The sequence below is a fragment of the Pygoscelis adeliae genome, unplaced genomic scaffold (genome assembly GCF_000699105.1).
Source record: "Pygoscelis adeliae isolate BGI_AS28 unplaced genomic scaffold, ASM69910v1 Scaffold48, whole genome shotgun sequence".
NCBI classification, from domain to species: domain Eukaryota; kingdom Metazoa; phylum Chordata; class Aves; order Sphenisciformes; family Spheniscidae; genus Pygoscelis; species Pygoscelis adeliae.
This window is the reverse complement of record NW_008825618.1, coordinates 386,042-401,123: the sequence shown is the minus strand read 5'-3', so window position 1 is coordinate 401,123 and position 15,082 is coordinate 386,042.

Sequence of the window (15,082 nt, the reverse complement as noted above, 5' to 3'; positions counted from 1 at the left end):
TTCAAGTTTGTTTTTAGCCAACTTCAAATTTCCAGCCACCGAATGGTGGTGTACCTTTGACATCCAGGTTCAAAAGCCAGCCCTGACTGAGATCTCTCCTCTGCTCGTTGCTAAACCTAGCAGTCAGTTTAATTCTCTTCAATCTTTGATAAACCACACGCACTGCATTTCTCAAGCCTCGAACTGTAAAACTCCTTTCTGACCTCGAGTCTCCTACCCTATAGATACAGCTAGTCTTGTCAGATCCCTCGTGGAATACATTGCATTTGGCCCTTTTAATTTGCCTTTTTGTTGAATTGTTACTCTCAATCAGATGATTCAGCCCCACTGGCAAAAGAAGTACATGCTCTTCAATATTTACTATCATCTGCAAACTTACTATAATATTTTATGTTGTCTAGATCATTGATGAAAGTATTAGGCCAAAAAAATCAATCTCTGGGAAAAAAACCTCATCACAATAATTTTCTTTGTTTATGTCTTTTCATTAACAGTGACATGTGGAGATCAACCAGAGAGTCAGGTTTTAATCCATCTAATGTTAATTTTGTATAATGGAAGTTCTTTTAAATCAGTGTTATTGTGGTATTGATTAAAAAGCTTTGAAGGAATCAATGGCCGTTATGTGAACACAGTTGTCTTCAGCACTCAGAATTACATACTTTTCAAGGCAAGCGAAGAAGCACAGACACCTCCCCCAGCAAAAGAACTGTAGCAAGATCTACCTTCTGGGATGCCGTGTTGACTGATCTTAATTATATTTTAACCTCTAATTTTTGTTAATAAGATCCCAAATTAGCAATCTCTCTGCTATGGTTATGTATGACATCATTAATTATTCAATAGGTCCTTTTAAGCTTTTAAAAACTGAGGCAACTTTGACAATGCTCTTCTGGAATTACCCATGACCTAGGGAAATGCATTATTAGCAGCTGAAGACAGCTACTCGCCTAACTCTGTTAAGGCTGAAGTTTAATTTGAACAGATCCTGGCCTGCTTGCTGTCTTGCAGGTAATATTTATTCTTTTTGCCACTTTCTCACGTGGATACATAATTCCTTTGTTCCAAATACCAAACAGAAATCTCTTGTACTGTTTACTCACCATACTTCATGTATACGTGATATAGGATTCTTCCTTTCTTTTCCATCTAATTCTTACTAAAATTGCCCTTTTACTGCATTTAATCCAGTTGCCTACTAGTAGTCCGGCAAGTAACTTTTTTTTATCTTGTTACTTTTAATCCCTGTCATTAATTTCTTTCTTCCCCACCTGAGTCTATACAAATTGATTTTATATTTTCTCATTTCCTCCTTTCATTTTTTAACCAGGGTGGCTTTCTGCCCAGTAAAAGCTTTACATGCTAATGAAACCATGGCTATCTACATATCCAACTGGCTATCTTTGAATAACTGGCAGTTTCTCTTAACACTTCCTACTTCGAAGCCACGTTCTCTGTCCATTATGCTGACAATTAGTCTAAGCTTTGGGTAATTAGCTCTTTTAGAGTTTCGTAGATGAATATTGGTGCTAGCATTACATGGTTTACGCAAATGGAGTGTAATCAGATTCTAATCAGAAATACATAAACAACAGAGTAGTTTTTAGAGTGACAATTAACTATTCTTTGTCAAGAGAAGGTCTGATAATGAGTCATTCCCTTTGGGAGCAGGGCATACTGCATTAAGAAGCTTTGAAAAGAAAATAACCCTTCTCCTTGAAGTTTGTCACTTATTTTTCCATAGAAGCTATTCAGCAAACATTCCCTAGGTTGAATTAACCAATGTTACGTATTTTCCATCTTGATCTTTTATATGTAGTTCACAAGCGTTAGCATAAAACAATTTGTCATAAGGTAAGATCCAAATGTTTTAACAACTCATATATTTCACGCATTTTACCCTATAGCTTTTTAAGGCTAGTAGAGACCACAGCAATAATCCAATCAGACCTGCATTAAAACAGGATCTACATCAAAGCCATATCCCCCGAAACGCATGGCATCAAGAGGTCAGATGTTGCACCAGTTATTCCTACTGCCATGACATTGTCTAAATCAGGGCAGAATTTAACGTTGCAGATGCTCATCTGCTAGGGAAGTTGTATTTTTTAGATAATATTCTTTTTGGTTTTGTACAAAACTCACATTGTGTATCTGTTCCTACACATGCTTTTTAAAATACCATTTTTGTACCTAAATGTAACCAAACTGTATAACTCTGTAAAAAGATAGCACACAGATTTTTAACTATTGTTAGTTCCCTACCAGAGAAGTTTTCTCAGACTCGTTAGTAAGGTTGCTAAAGTTCATACTTTACAGTTTCACCTACGTCTATTTAATAATTTACAGGGTGGGAATTGCATCACTGAATTCTGTTTCAACAAAGCACTTAACTTTAAGCATTTGTTTAAGTTCATCGCTATTTGTCAGGCCACTTAAGTATGTCTTGAAGTTCCAGTGGAGCCTTGGTATGTTTAAATGGTTTGCTGAATAGAGATGAATTTAAGTACACACATTTGTTTTTTGGGTTGTTGTTTTTTTTTCTGAAATAGAGACTTATTCTGCAATTTAATATACACTTTCAGTGTTTCTCCTACTAAATGTCTAAGAATTATGGCTGTTTAAGAACTTTGATTTTAAAATTACCTAGGAAAAATATGCAAATATTTTTTATAATTTATCCTTTGAAATACAGAACAAAGCATTGAAATATCCAGTGGCTTATAAACTATAGTAAATTTTTTAAATGTGCAAATGACTCTTATAGGGATATGCTCAATGAATACTTAACAGATCCCTAAAGCTACTGGCACAACTTCACAGAAATTATGTCAGAGTTTTATACCTATGCAGCACTGCTGCAAATGGATAATATTTAAATAATTCATTTCCTTCTACATGCAATGCATAGACAAGCATAGGTGCCCTCTTTGCTACCTGAGCCTCAGTTACGGTGTGAAAAAACAGTTGAGAGTTTCTGGAAGCACAAAGGTGAAAAAGTAACATAACGAATTAAGTTGTGTAAATTCTGACATGAAAAATGAGCGTTGAAAACAAGAGGCAGCTCATCCATTTAATTTTAAAAAATCCATTTAAATAAAAAAAAAAAATTAAAATGTACAGTATAATTGTCCCAGCTGCAACGAAGCAGGTTCACAAGCAGGCGATACCGAGTGCCCCGGTTCCAACTATACCATTTGAGCTGGGTATTGCCACACACTCGGTGCAATCAGGGAGCAAAGGCTCGGAGAGGCCAGCCAGGAGCTGCAGATGAGACGATCAAGTTGGGCGACCCTGGCAGAACGTGGAACTGGAACTGAGCAACCAATTAGAGAAAAAACAGAAGGGTTTTTATTTCCAAATCGATAGAGAGAGCAATACAAAGTGAAGTTGCAGATGGGAAAATGATACATGCTTTCACATCTACATAATTCACCACTAATGTATGATTCATATAAACGCTTTCTTGTGAATAAACCCCGCGCTGCACTGTGAAGAAGCAATGCGTCTGTAGGTTAACTAATAGGGTGTCTGGCACTGAACGGGGAAATCTTGTACTTGATTTTACATCTTGTACTGATGTTACATATGGAATAAAGCTCTGTTTTGGCAGCATCCTATTTCTAATTGTGATTTGGCTAGTCTGGACCAAATTTACAGCATGTAGGGTACAAATGGTGTCTTAAGTATGTTAAACGTATGTTTTTATGCTTAAATGGCTGTCTACAGTGTGTTTTACAAATCTGAAGAGGCGCATATGTTGGGTATAATCCCCATTATTTTATCTTTGGCTTTTCTCTCCTACAGTTTGAGTGCCCCTTTTTTTTTTAACCAACATAACTCAAAAGAACTTAACAGTAGAAGTCCTCTGCCTACCCAGGTTAAAGTCATCTTTATTTTGAAAACTTAAATAGAGCTTTTTTACGGAAGAAAACTTCAGAAAATGAAGCTGTGAAACCTGTTTCACCTGGAAGCATTATGGAAACATGGTACTTCACCAGTGAAAGTTCAGCTGTGGTTTGTGATGCTAGAAGAAATTATGTTAGATAGTATATGAATACAATATAAATTCATTTTACCTAATCTTATGGATAAAACACTCATCTTTAAAAGTACAGTTATTTTACAGCAACACATCTTAAGGGAGCTGGGTAGGGTTGAAATTATATAAGAATATTTCTGTTCCTTTTTGATGGATTTTAAACTGGATTGCAAAAACCAGCTGCAGCTAAAAATTGCAACCATATTAATTCCTAAGTAATAACAAAGGTCAGCAGGATTTAGCCCTTCTCATTCTGTTATTTTACCTACCATTATCTACCTTTAAATGTACCATTGCTGGGGCACTTGAGTTCTCCGCAAAGCAAATTCAATTCAGTGGAACTATAATACAAAGTAAAAGTGGCACCACAGAAAAAATGAGTCAAGCAAAATGGATATGAGATCACTGGATAATAAAAAAAGTGCACTGTGTATAAATTGAGGGCGTTGTTGCAGAACTATTTCTGCTGCCTATCTTTCTAATAAATTTGGAAAACCAGAGGATTACACAGAATAATTAACTCAGTGGGAATCTCAGTTTTGGACTTCGATTTCTCATTGCCAAAAACAAGAGCTGGGACACTGATAGAGTCTCTTCTACCCCCAAGTAAAACTACCGGTCTTTTAAAATACTCAATAACATCTTTTTGCTGCATGATCAATACTTCACAGCACTTTGCCTTTTCAAAGTGCAACATAAGTGCTACGAATTCAATATAGTGTTAGACTAAAGTTTAATAGGCTATCAAGTCAGAAGTTACATTAAAGTCCTCTTATTTGTGTTATTGATTAGAACTAGCCACGTTTTCTTCTAAGACTCACTGCTATGCCCACCTATATGGCTCCTGTCTATTTTAACACAAGACTAACACCAATGCTAAACCACCTTATTTCTTTTACTCTTACCCTGCCTGAGCTATCATAGGGTTTGTACACTTCATACCAATACTGCAATATAAACAAAGTACCCATACCTTTAAAGAGGCAAAGGCTCACGCCTTAATAATCTGCACTGAACTTAATTTTTGTATTGAATATATATTAACAGATCGTCTGTCACAACATCTGTGGTTTTTTTTTTCTTTTTCTGTCTTTTAGTTTTGGTTGTATCTCTCTATGCTAGAGGATTTTCCTATTTGCTCCCATTGCGCCTGCAATAAATACAGTAAAGATTAGTGGCAAATGTTACTGTTTTGAAAATACATCTTATGTGTAGGTTTCCTGAGACGGTGCCTCATATGTCAGGGAGAAAAGGCAGCAACGGCACATTTCCCCTTACGACAAGACATAAAGGCTGCCTGGATCATGGCCAAACAGCCTTGGCGCACACAGCACAGGTATATATTCTCAGTGCATCAGGCTGCCTGGTCTGAAGTGCAGTCTAAGCAAAAGGAAGACTTTATTTCTAGGCCCTGCAACGAAGCTAACAAGCAATATACTAATCCAGCGCCAGAGAGCATGGATAAAATGATGTTTTTGAGAACACATGGCTTCTCCAGGGGGGAGATGAATGTGTGTGCGAGGGACTCTGGAAGGAAAACAAACTTATCCAGATCCCAAAACACGGTGGGCTGTCTTAAGGATGGAAATGAGATCTGTTCTTTTCCTGTATCTGAAGAGGGCCACCCCGGTAATCAGATGAGATGAAAATGTGTGTAGGTTGTTTGCTAAAGAAAATAATTTCTAAGGAGCAATTTACTCAGTTTGCTAATAATTTTCAACTTGCTTTCCGAAGGCTCTTTTCTCATCCCTGTTGTGACTACCATGACAATGGGAGGTTCTCCCAGGAGATACAGAACCATCTGATTCCAGTCAAAGGGGAGGAATGCTATGAAATTCCACACCCACCCATGAAAGGGACTAAGGCCTAACGCTTAAAAGCATGCACTCATTTGCACTTCCAGATCACACGCCACTGCTTTACTGTATTTCACAAAATCATTGCGCACCATATGGAATTAAAATAGCGTCTGGGAATTGGCTCAGAATTCCAAGTTTCCATATAATCCTCAGCCATATCTTTCCTATTCATACATATACCTTGGATATCTTCCAAATTATTGATAATGTCTACTTTCTAGATGACAAAAAAAGGCTATCTATGTGGGTCTTCAGGAATTTCTTGGCCTGCTGTATTTTTTATTCCAACACACAGGATTGGGATTTTATGTCCCTTTTTACTTATAGACATATATAATCTGTAGGAGATCATCAGTACCATTTTGTCTTTGCATTTAAATCCCCATCCAAAATATTTTCTCTTACAATCATATTAATAGTATTGAAAGCAGCATCCGTATATCTGTGTGTTTCTACTCTTGCAGATAACGCTGAAGACCCTTACATGCGTTTTCCAGCTGTGTAGCAGCCCTGTAATGCTTCCAGCAGATCCTTCAACACTCGGCACACACACACACACATAGAGACAGTGGTATTAATATTCTCAATCCTTTATAATGGTGTTTTTCGGACAGAGAAGTGGATGTCTACAACCAATTCAGCTTCCCAGAGAGGCACGTAAATGAAGCCTGATGTACAAGTTCATGTTTCTCATCAGATAGATCCAGAAAGAAACAACAGAGAAAGCGATAGATTTGGAGACATCATTTTATTATGCTGGAATTCCTTACAAGAGGAACTGTGATACCACAATCTTCTTCAAATTGTCTTCTGGAGCATGTGAAATGGCAATGAGCAGTGAGTGATATTACACTTGCATTATTTACAACACTTTAAAAGGCAGATTTAAATTATTCTTTTAGTTACTATGGTAATCTAGGAGACCTTTGCAGCCTCCAGCTTTTCCGAGTAAGGACTGAACTGTTGCTTCAAAGCACTTTCAATGTTGCTACAGAAGATTATGTATGATGCTTTCCTTTTTTTTTTTTAATCTTTTCCTTTTATATTTGTTTGGCTGGTAACACATCAGATTGCTGTCATCTGGAGTGGTGACTTCAATATAATAATTCTGGCACAGATCTGTAGACAGCATGGGTTAAAGATGCTCAGACTTTTATCCTCATGTGTAAAGATGTAAACCTAGATTTGCCCCGTATCAGATCATAAAGGTACTCCTGATTAATAAAATATGAGGTAAAAATTTGGAATTTATTTCATTATAATGTTACATAGACTTTTTCATTCTTTTTATGTCTTCATTGGAGGATTTACATTGGAGGTAAGATTTAAGTTACCCTTACAGATGCTCTTTTTCTGTTGAGACTTATAAGAAGTGTTTCCAACTACTACCTCTGAACTTCACTGAATAGTACTAAACATTGGTAAACTGCTTTAAAATATTACTCTATTACTCAATTTTAGTGAAAACTAGATGCAAATAGATAGATAGATTTTTTAAAAGAATTACATAGCTATGAAAGGTGATGGACTAGGAGAGCCCTGAGATCTTAACTCACAGAGAAGGTGCGATGATGAAGTGTGGTGGAGCATTTTGTGATACACCCACCAGTCTTCAGGGAAATCAGCCTGACACCACCTCAGCTGTTTTAGGGAATGGTCATCCTGATGATAACAGCTTTCAGTCATTACTGACCTGGATTTGATTTGAATCACTGATCAAAGGATTAGCTTTAAACTTGATTTATAGTTGATTTTTTCTTGTTTGAATGTCAGTGGATATAATTCATATTCCTTTCATCCTGATTAGAAATTATAATTTCAATTAAAATATACTTTTAAAAATTTTCTTCTGCTGCATTTTTCCCAAGTTTGCAAAGGTAGAGGCACTTAGGCATTCAAGGGATTTGGGTAGGCTTTGCATTCGAATCACTGCCTTTGTCCAACCTCCTGTATACATTGCCCGGAAAATTTCACAAAAATATAACATAACTTACAAGCTTGTGTAAACAATCACGTTGCAGTTGTAGCCACCATCTCAGAACTGAGAGCTTAACTTGTTTCTCTGGCATTTAAATCCATTGTCTGTGCAGCATCACAACATAAGTAAAATTCATATTGTTAAAATTCATGCTTCTTTCCAGAGGAAGCCATTGAAATAAAACATTTGGATTTTTCCACTTCATTATAGCCCATTCTTCAATTTCAAGCTACTTTTACATGCTCTTTCAAGAGAATGCATATGGAATGACACTGGGTTTAAGTTACATGAATTGTACATATCTCGCTAATCTAAAGGAAATGTTGAAGCAAGTGACCAAATATAATTAGAAAATGAATTTGGCTGTGTCTACGCCGACATTTTGGCTTGGACCCTTAAAGCGGTTTTTAATCAAATTCCCCAGTTGTTCACACTTACTGCATATTGTTGCGTAAAAGGAATGGGTTTTGTATATACAAACTAGATTTCTTTCAGAGAAACTAGATCTCAAGCCCCACACCAGGTGCTCCCCAAATGTGCTCCATCCCCATGAGGGCATCCAAACCACAATGCCCAAACCAAACTTCAGACAGTTTCGAACTGCATGTGTGCCAGAGACATTTGCTCCAGAACACCAGAGTAGACCTAGTCTGAGTCAAAACTTCAGACCACACTTATTGAAGATGTAGAAGGTTCAGCATCTAACAGTAGATCTATTGATCTGCTCCTAATGCATCACATTACTGGCTGACATACACATAGCCTCCATTTTCTCTGCAGCTGGTGCAGCTAGAAGGAGGGATGCGTCTGCATGCTTTTTGCAAACCAGTGTCCAAACCCGTGCACTGAGACAGCCGTTGCTGTGGTTGACTGAATCACAGCTACTAAACCTTGCTATGAGACGTGCCGATCATCGCACTAACACTGCTACATGGCTACTGTGCGGCTCAGCGTGCAGGCCGGTTCATGCCTGCCCAACAAAGACTGCGTGCCCATCCTCAGGGCACTGCTCCACATGTGCTGGACGTGATTCTGCACGGAGCTTCCTTAAGAGCGGGAAGATCACCCAAAGACACCGCTCCCAGGCTCGGGGCCTGTTCCGGTGCCCCTCGGAGGAATGTTCTAATGATGACATGCAAAATTATACAACACTATCAGATTTCAGCCAGATCGGGACCATAGGTCACGTACAACACAGAGATGTCTGGAAAACAGATGCTCCTCATAGCTCCGGTTATCTAAATGTATGTGGTTGATTGCCTTTTTTACGTTAATGACTAGAAATCATGGGAAGCCTTCAGATAAGAGATTAAAATACTCACGACTGCAGTGGGTCCAAGAGGTCCAAAGATGTTTGGCAAACACACTTAAAAATGCAACAGCTCTGAAACTACAGTGAATACTTGACACAGAGTCATTTCTGTCAATATACATAATGTTCCCCTTATTGTTGTTGATGAGATATTCAGAATAAAATTCTGAGGCTTATTTTTAAGCCTATTTGTGGATTACTTCCAGCAAGTCGGTTTTACAAAACAGTCCTAACAAAAAGCACACGGTGTAGCTCTTTATAGCAATGTATTTCCCATTCCTCTTTTTTATAGATACTTTATAGTCCACCCATCTTATCACATAAAAGGAAAAACACTTTCATTACTGAGAACTGGCTTTCATATGAAATAGCATAACTCAATACTTTTCTGCTAGGTAGGAAAATGAATCCTTCCTTGTTAAAAAAAATCTGTTTTCATTTCACTCTTTTCTCTTTATCAACCAAAGTAAAGATGAGCAAACTTCAAACATATGTTCAGTATTTCAGCTAAAAATCCACCAGTGTATTTGAAAAAGCCAAACTTCAAACAGGCCGGAAGACAGTGTCTCTCTTGTGACACAACTTCGAAGGACACCTATCAGAAGACCCACTCACTTGGCCAGAAAAACCTTTTAGTAACCAGAAATGACAGTTCAAGCATACATTTAAGTCCTAAATTCTAATGCCCAACATTAAATGCTCGACCATCTCTACAGCCACCACGCAAAAGAGCTTTGCTTTCTCTTTTTCTGTCTTCCAGTTAGTTCAGCTGCTTGCCTGTATTCATCTCTCCCTTTCTTATCAGACATAGAGACATCGTAAGATTAATATATGTAACAGCTTGTTAAAAAAATAGCATTATTCCTGCAGGGTACAGAGGACTGGATAGCCAAGCAGCAAAATTTGCTACTGTGAGATTTATTCCTATAAAGTAAATGAGGGAGAAGTCAAGAAATTATTAATTTCCCTTAAAAGATAAATTCTGAATGCAACCTTGAAATGCTTTCTAGCATGTCACAGAATTTCATTTTTGTAAAACTGTTCTTACTGCTTAAAACATCAAGCAAATAAACGAAAAGGAAGGAAAAGCTTAAGTTAGTAACTCATGACTGTCCTAGACCAAGACAAGTCATCTTCATTGTTCTAGAGATACTCGCTGAAGCTGTTGTCACGAGCCAGAGATTCAAAGTCATCGTATGGCTCAAGGCATTTTAAGGAGATGTACAGAAGCAGAAGGCAGTTTGCTCTAGTGCAACTCAATAGTGAAAAAGGAGTTAGTTGTGGGTAAAAAAGGACCTCTTGCCCTCAGCAGTCCTTCAAACAGACCTGCTGTACAAATGTAAGCACTCTCTTGCTGCTTTTGAGAATGAGTCTTAAATCAGCCAAGATAGTCCTGTTAGAGTCAAGCAAAAATTAATACCACCTAGTCCTAATGTGACCTCAGCTGGACTCCCATGTGCAGCTCTGCCCACCCATGGTTAAGAGAGAGGAGTTGAAATTCCAACAGTTGCAAATGATATTCAGATAATCCAGGGAATGGAGAGCTTGTTTTACAAGAGGAAGCTAAAAGGCTTTGGATTGCTTAGTCTAGCAGAAGGGTGACTGTGGGGGAATATGATTCATGTCATGTGCTTGGGCTTGTTCCAAGCTGTGTGGATCCTGACCAGCAGGCCAGTACACACGTGCTAGCTGGCTAACGGGCAAGCCGAACAAAGTCATGCTGGAGCCTCTCCATAAGCAGCCTGCTGATGTGGTTGCCTACCTAGCAAAACTCTTAGTTCCTTAAAACTCATGAAAACTTAATATCTGAACTTTCAAGCTGAAATTCAGCTGAACCTGAGCCATGGCTTCAAAAGATACTGAGGCTAGAGCAGACAAAAATGGACCGGCTGACAGGCAGAGAGAGAGAAGCAATAGTTTCTTAGGAAAGCAGCTGTGGACACCTTATTAAAAATGGATAGTGACAGTAAACATATCTTAAACAAGGAAACAATGGTGAGACAGAGAGGTAAGGCAAGAGCAAGAGATATTTGCATGTGTTGAATAAGCCAAGAGAGAAAACAGCTCTTTTGCGACTTTGATCAGCAGGAGCAGTGTATTACATTTTGAGCTTCTCCATTAAACAAATATAGACTGCAAGTAGGAATAACTACATAAAAGATAGAATAAACAGCAAACTATATTATTATTTCGGATTGCAACAATCATAGTTTAAGGAATTGCACTGAGGGAAAAAAAATCATCAGTGTGGTTAGTGAACCTGGTTGCAACACAGTCTGCCTACTCTAGGTGCTACATTTTAGCATTTAAACACTTATTTTAAGAGGACTGGTTCACCAACATACCAGTATAAAAAAAGAGATGCGTGTATCTGAAGACATCTACCCCTTCACTTCTTAAAGAACTTAAGCCCTTACTTTGGGAATGGTGATTCAACAGGCATCTAAAATTGAGGTACAAGTCAAATATCCAAGATGCGTGGATTGAACGTGATCCTTACAGTGAAGTATGTTCTCAAATCCTATTTTTTTGAATCAATACCTTACTGATTGCAAGAAAGCACTTACTTTCATTATTTTTCACACGTACACTGTGAACAACACTGTTTCCTGCTCCCCAGCATTGTAAAGTGTAGCTCCCTCCCACGTATACTCAACGTTTCAACATCCCACTGAAATATTTCAATCTAGTTAAGGAGTTGGCTTGGAAGGCTGATGGAATGATCAAATAGATTTAACTTTCAGCTGCTGTCATTCATGAGTTTCCATAAGAAAATGTTTTTTCCTCCCTTACATGTTATGAGGGAATTCGATTCTTTTTCAGTCAGCTTTATTTACAGGAAGTAAGTCAAAAGTTGAAGACTCCACAGACCACCGGACTGGAAGGACTTGTAGTCGAGAATTAAATTCTATTTGAAATACTCAAATATCGTTGCCTTGTACTTACGGCTTGTAATCAGCAAGACCCATTGGTGACACTTTCTGCTAGTGGCCAGGGCTTAACTGGCACTAGGTATCAATTGCAACAGGTTGTCAGTGATGTACAGACAGATTTTCTCAAGGGGATGAAGGCAGTGAGAACTGGTAAAAGAAGATTTTATGAGAGGTGGAGGAGGTCCTGTACCACCTGCAACAGGAGGACTGCCAGGAGGGGTGGCTTCTACGTCATTTGTGTGGCGTGGCATGGCTTCTGAGACATGCACACACAGCAGAGAAGAACCGAAAAAAAGAAGAGCACAGGGGATCCCTTCTCACACGTGGTCAACTACAAGGAGTGCTGCTGCATCACGTCAGTCAGCACAGTGACGTACGCAGCACTCCAGGTGGCTGAGAGACACCTTCCTCCAAATCCCTGCCGACGGCAGCTTCTCTGCCTTGCCGCTGCCAGGGGCAGTGCATGCAAAAAAAGACTGAATTCCAGATGTTGGGAGCTCTCTAGTAGCCCTTGTCTTCTGGATTTCTACCAGAAGACATGACAGAATAACAGCAAACATACTACGTTCGTCTGACAAACATGTCCCCATGCAGAAACCATATGGACACTCAGAACTGCAGCTTGACAGAGTTTTTACAGAGGTGGGGACTTGTTTTCCAGAAAATCCTAAGTCCTAAAAAAAAGAGGAACTGAAAAAAAAAACCCAAAAAAGAAACCCAGCCTTTTCTCTTCTCTCTTTATTCAGCGCACTGGTATAGAGATGAGCCTGGCTTTTTATTCTGGCCTGTTTCGCAGTCCAGTTCTCCACAGGAAGGCTGTCTAATCTAACAACTGCCTCAGACTGACTCCAGGGCAGTGACTGGATCTGTGCAGGAGGACCCGTGCGTTGCTGTAAAGCCCCACCAAACTGGGCCACCTTTCAAGATCAGGTCTACCTAGCACCATAATTATGGAACAGTTTTTCAAGTGAACACGATGTATTTCAAGGAATATAATGTATTTAATACTTAGGGTATCCTAGCACTTGCATGAGACATTAGAGAGCATGCAGTAAAGCAGAGTCTTGCCAGATGGACTGGATGATCCAGTATAATGAAAACCTTTCGCTTCTAACATCTGTAACAATGTCTCCATTTCAGGCATTTGTGACAATGAGATTTACTTGCTGTATTTTGGATTAGTCGTCCAAGTGATATCCTTTCCAAGTATTAGCAGACAGAATAATAATAGCTCATCGTTGTAGATGGCAGCAGGCATAAACAGTAGGAGACATTAATTATCACCCTTTTGGTTTACAGCAGCAGAAACCACCATTAAAAGAAAAAGAAAAAACCCAAAGTACAAGATAACTTCACTATCAAAGCTTCATTTCCTACCAAAAGGTGACCTAAAAAGGAAAATAAAGTTGAGATTACACCAAACATGTGACCAAACGCGGTTTTTTAATGAAATACAGAGGCAATCTGGAAAAATATTTTTGATCTGCCTATTGGTTACATTTGAAATTTTGACATGTAATATGTGGAGAACAAAAGGGATGATGATCTGAGATGTACCAGTAGAAAGTGAGCACAGGAAGACGGAAAGGACTTACTCAGGTTAAGTGTTTGCCTATCTGTTAGTGGTGACAAGTCCAGAGTGAACTGGGACAAAAGGGTAGATGGCACAAAGCATAAAGTATCACTTCCACCTCTGTTAAAACACCAACAAAAAGTAGCCACGTTATCTTTTGCTTGGTGTGACAATAGACTAGTATCAACTCTTCTTTGCCTTAATTGCATTTTCTTATTTTCATTATTACATTAACAAATCTGCTTTCTATGCTACAAATATTTTGGGCATTATTGCAGGGAAGGCTTTGGTAAGTGTAGTGATTTTGGGTATCACATCAATTCATAGCAGTTGAAGTAGTGTTACAATCATTAAAAGCATAAGGTTCTCTATCTGCATTGCGCTTCCCAACTTTATTACTATTTCTGTGATTAGACAATTTTTGTCAAGGTTTTAGAAAAGGTAATAAGAAGATCATGTTAGCTCCGAAGTCTCCCTCGGAAAGATATGGATTAGGGAATCTTCTCTCAAAAGGAAATGTGATTAAAGCTGAGGTTATAAGAATATACTAGCAACATTTAAAAATGATTGGGGTAGAATTGAACCTAAATCATGTAATGCGACTTTACTCTGGAGATCTTTCAATGCCAAATCTGCATCTTGAAATAATCCTGCAATAATTCTGGTTTAGCAGTTTCATCTATTTTAGATTTTCTATTTGTAATCCTGAAGTTGACCAGAGGTGTTTGATATAAAGGCTGCATAGAAGCCGTTCAGGAAAGAGCATATATTAAAAGCATAATCTTTTATCCCACAGAAGATCTGACACTGATCCAATTGACCCGTCACAGTATAAACAAATTGCTGCTATACCACATCAGCTCTTCCAAACACGACCTGTGTGATTTATTGGATTGTGTGTTTGTGATCTCATCCTCTAGGTTTTCAAGGCTAATGATTCTTCATATGCCTATTGTTGGAAATTTCCAATAGCCTCTGCTACATATCTGACATTTGATATATACCAAACCAATTCAATTTGATTTTTAATGCAGCGCCACAGCTCTGCTTTTCAACAATATCTAATATCAACCTTTGGATGAAAGTTCTTGAAATCCCCCTTCTGATGGGATTGCAGGAAGGGGGGCACGAAGAGGCACGCATAGCAAACCCCCCTGCGACGGTGGGCTTCAGCTGAGGTGTTCAGCTCAGGTGTCATCTGTTTGTTGACAACAGATACTTTTGCACAAAGCCTGTTGTAACAAAACCATAATTTGTCATTCCTTAAAAAGGCTGTAAGTCAAAGAGTGCTTAAGTTTTAAGATAGCACTGCTGCTGAAAGAAGGGGTCCCCAATCTCCTCCACTCTCTGCAGCTCATTCCCACCTCTGCACTACTGCCGCCCTT